Source organism: Arachis hypogaea, chromosome 15 (assembly GCF_003086295.3).
Source record: "Arachis hypogaea cultivar Tifrunner chromosome 15, arahy.Tifrunner.gnm2.J5K5, whole genome shotgun sequence".
Classification (NCBI taxonomy): Eukaryota; Viridiplantae; Streptophyta; class Magnoliopsida; order Fabales; family Fabaceae; genus Arachis; species Arachis hypogaea.
The window spans coordinates 38,586,057-38,590,491 of record NC_092050.1 but is presented as its reverse complement, the minus strand read 5'-3'; the positions used below and the strand labels follow the sequence as shown (position 1 = coordinate 38,590,491).

General features: G+C 45.4%; 1 non-coding gene across 1 annotated transcript; it reads left to right on the top strand.

The window, feature by feature from the left end:
- Positions 1-669: 669 nt before the first annotated feature.
- LOC112752297 (small nucleolar RNA R71) lies at positions 670-776 on the top strand. Its single transcript, XR_003176741.1, has one exon. It is a non-coding gene; the product is annotated as a small nucleolar RNA R71 (small nucleolar RNA).
- The last annotated feature ends 3,659 nt before the right edge of the window (positions 777-4,435 follow it).

Genomic DNA, 4,435 nt, shown 5'->3' with positions numbered 1-4,435 from the left:
ATCTCTTTGCATGCCTTCAAGCAGAGTCTCAATTTTGGAGAGTCTTTCTTCAGATGATGGTGAGTTGAGAGTGGATGGGTGAGTTGGGTCATTTTGGTTTTGGTATGGATGTGGAGAGGTGTTGCTAGGGTGGTGCTGATATGATCTCTGTGTGGAATGTTGGTGAGCTGCATGGTTGTTGGGGTTGTGACGTCTCTGATCTTGGCTTTAATCTTGTTGATTTCTCCATCCAAAGTTTGGGTGATTCCTCCAACCAGGGTTATACGTTTTGGAGTAAGGATCATGGGTCTGCCTGGGTGAGTTTCCAATGTAGTTGGCTTGTTCTTGCTCCTCCTCTGCCTCAGCATTCACTCCCTCTTGGGTTGCTGATGAGGTGGTGATTCCTGCCACTTGGTTCCTCTCCATCTTCTTGGTGAGGTCAGCCAGCTGCTTGGTAATAAGCTTGTTCTGGGCCAGCAGTGCATCCACATTGTTTAGTTCCATCACTCCTCTAGTGTTGCCTCTTTCAGAAGCATAGAAATAGTCATTCTCTGCTACAGTTTCAATGACATCTATGGCCTCCTCAATGGTCTTCTTCTTGTTCAGAGATCCCCGGATGAATGATCTACTGCCTTCTTTGATTCATAAGAAAGGCCTTCATAGAAAATGTATAGCTGCACCCATTCATTGAACATATCTGGTGGGCACCTTCTTGTCAGGTCCTTGAACCTCTCCCATGCTTCATATAAAGTCTCACCATCCTGCTGCCTGAATGTTTGCACCTCAGCTCTCAGCCTGTTGATCCGTTGAGGAGGATAGAATCTTGCCAAGAATTTGTTCACCACATCTTCCTAGGTTGCTAAACTCTCCTTTGGGAAGGATTCCAGCCATTTAGATGCCTTGTCCTTAAGTGAGAAAGGAAACAGAAGTAGTCTATAGGTGTCAGGATGAACACCATTGGACTTCACAATATCGCATATCCTCAGGAAGGTGGTTAGATGTTGATTGGGGTCTTCTTGGACGCCTCCTCCGAATGAACAGTTGTTCTGAACAAGGGTGATGAGCTGTGGCTGTAGTTCAAAGTTGTTGGCATGTATGGTTGGCCTTTGGATGCTACTCCCACAGTTTCCTGGGTTTGGGTTGATGTAAGGGACTAGAACTCTTCTCTCTTGCCCAGCATGATTTGCTAGACCTTCTCTGCCATGGTTGTGAGCCTCTTCTTCATGATGGTTCTCCATGTTGATACAAAATCAATCCCCGGCAACGGCGCCATAAACTTGATAGCACGGAAACTTGTCTCTCAACAATTTTCCTTCGGCAAGTATACCGAATTGTCGTCAAGTAAAAACTCACAATAGAGTGAGGTCGAATCCCACAGGGATTGATTGGTCAAGCAACTTTAATTAGAGGAATGTTCTAGTTGAGCAAAGCAGAATTTGGTTTGAGAGTTGCAGGAAATTAAATGGCGGGAAAGTAAATAGCAGAAAATGTAAATGCTGGAAGTAAAGAGCTAAAAGTAAATGACGCAAAGTAAATTGCAGAATTGTAAATGGGAATGGGGAAGATGCTCATGAAAGTAAATTGCAGAAATTAAAGAGAATGGGTAAGATCAGAAATGGGGATTCATTGGGCTTAGGAGATGTTGCATTCTCCGGATCAAGTTCATTTTCATCTCTTCCTCAATCAATGCATTCATTGATCTTCTTGGAAATCTTAAGTGATCGAATTCCAATTCCTTGGTAATTCAATCTCTCAAATCTTGATCAATAGCCAATTCCTTGGTCAATTGCTCATGAGAAGAGATGAAGTATGGTCACTGATTATACTACATGCATTCCTAAATCAAGTGTTGGTAGGATTATAGTCACCATACCCAACCAAACCCAATTTGGTCCAACATGAGAAAGCATTTCTAGCATGATCTCTTCATTCCTCTTCCAAGGTTCAGAAGAGATCCAAGTATGAATAGCTTCTTTTCCAAGATAACTACCCAATGGGATGAAGATTGAAAGCTTTCTAGTAAAATCAAGAGAAAAGAGAGAAGAAGAGTAATGAAAATTAGTATTGATCCATTAAAGTACAACAGAGCTCCCTAACCCAATGAAAGGGGTTTAGCTGTTCATAGCTCTGGAAATGGAAAACAAAGATGGAGAATACATCATGAAAACTAGAACTAGAAGTGCAGAGAAAGTAAATTATATAGAGAGTAGTTCTCAATTTCCCATCCCCCAAAAGCTGCTTTCTAATTCAAAACTACCCTTATATATACTACTCTTGTGATCTTCTAGTTGGTTCTTCAAGTCTTGGATATGGGCCTTTGGATCTTGAGTTTGAAGCAGTTATACTCTTCAATGGGCTTAGTTTTACTTGCAGAGAGAAAGTGTGAAGTAGGCAGGGTGTTTAGCTCAGGACGTTAGTGGCGTTAACGTTAAGTGAGAGTGTGGGTTCGAGAAAGTTAGTGGCAATCACCTTTTCCACTAAAGTTCCTCACCCAGAGATGATCCACGTTAACTTCAATGTTAGTGGCACCAACGTGACCACTAACGTTGCCTCTTGGTCCTTCGCACACGTTATTGGGGTTCACCTTTTCCAATAATGTTGAGAGTCCTCCCTTCCCCTTACGTTAGAGTCTACATTAGCTTAGTTAACGTGGCTCTTAACGTAGGCTTGCCAATTCTTCGAGAACGTTAGTGACACTTACCTTTGTCACTAACATTTGAAGGTGCCCCTACTTCCCACGTTAGAGTCCACGTTATCTAAGTTAACGTGGCTTCTAACGTGGTAATGATAGCCATCTCCAACGTTAGTGACAAAGGTGAGTGTCACTAATGTTGGCTCATCATCCTATCCTCAACGTTAGCTTCCACATTAACTAAGTTAACGTGGGAGTTAACGTGGCTCATAGTGGCTCATTGTGGCTCATTCCAACGTTAGTGACAAAGGTAAGTGTCACTAACGTTGGCGATCACTTGCTTTCTCCACGTTAGCTTCCACATTAACGTTAGCTTGGCCAACGTTAGTGACAAAGGTGAGTGTCACTAATATTGGCTTCTCTTTTGCTTTCCAACGTTAGAGTCCACGTTAACTGAGTTAACGTGGCTCTTAACGTGGCCACTTATGAGCTTGGTCCAACGTTAGTGACAAAGGTGAGTGTCACTAACGTTGGCTCCACTTTCTTTCTTCCACGTTAGAGTTCACGTTAACTTAGTTAACGTGACTCTTAACGTGGGCTATGATGGCTTTGAGGACGTTATTGGCGATTACTTTTCTCATTAACGTTGCAAGCTAGCTCCCATTCCACGTTGGTGGTTACGTTAGTTAGACTAACGTGGCTGCCAACGTGGCTCTTTCTTGCTTCCTTTCCCGGCACCCCCAGACATCTGGTTGGAGGCTCCGTCCACATAGAGCTTCCACCGTGTGTCTGCGTCTTCGATTCGATTCCCGGTTACTTCCACTAGGAAGTCTGCCATTGCTTGCGCCTTAATCGCATGTCAGGGTTCGTAGCTTAAATCGTATTGGGACAATTCGATGGCCCAGGTCATCATCCTTCCCGCCAGATCAGGTTTTTGGAGTACCTGACGAATCCGCTGATCCGTTCTCACGACCACCTGGTGATCCTGGAAGTATTGTCGTAGTCGGCGGGAGGAGACCAGGAATGCTAGTGCCAGCTTCTCCAGCTTGCTGTATCTAAGTTCTGCCCCCTGCAGTGCTCTACTCACAAAGTAGATCGGTTGCTGGGTCTTCCCTTCTTCCCGCACCAGCACCACTGCAAGCGCCCCTTCTGTTATGGCTAGGTACAGATAGAGTGGTTCTCCGGATTTGGGCTTACCGAGCACCGGGGGCGCTGCCCATTATTTCTTTGAAGTGGTTGAACGCTTCTTCGCACGCATGGGTCCATTCAAATGCTATTCCCTTCTTCATCAAGTTGAAGAAGGGTAGGGCCTTTGCTGCCAATGCACCAAGGAATCGGGACAACGCGGTGAGCCTTCCCGTCAGCCGCTGAACGCCTTTGATGCAGCTCGGGCTCCTCATCTGGAGTATTGCTTGGCACTTTTCAGTGTTGGCCTCCACTCTCCTCTGGGTTATCATGAACCCCAGGAACTTTCTGGCCTCCATGGCAAAGGCGCACTTGAGCGGGTTGAGCCTCATGCCGTGTTGTCAGAGGGATGCAAACACATTCTCCAGATCGCTTATGAGATCGTCGGGTCGGGTGGTCTTTGCAAGGATATCAACCACGTAGACTTCCACTGTCTTGCCAATGAGTTCGGTGAATATTTTGTTCATCAGCCTTTGGTATGTTGCCCCCGTGTTCTTCAGGCCAAAGGGCATCACCCTGTAGCAGTAAGTCCCCCCGGCGTTATGAACGCCGTTTTATCCTCATCTGGCCGGTGCATCGGTATTTGATTGTAGCCGGAGTAGGCATCTATGAAGCTCAGATACTGGTATCCTGCAGCAG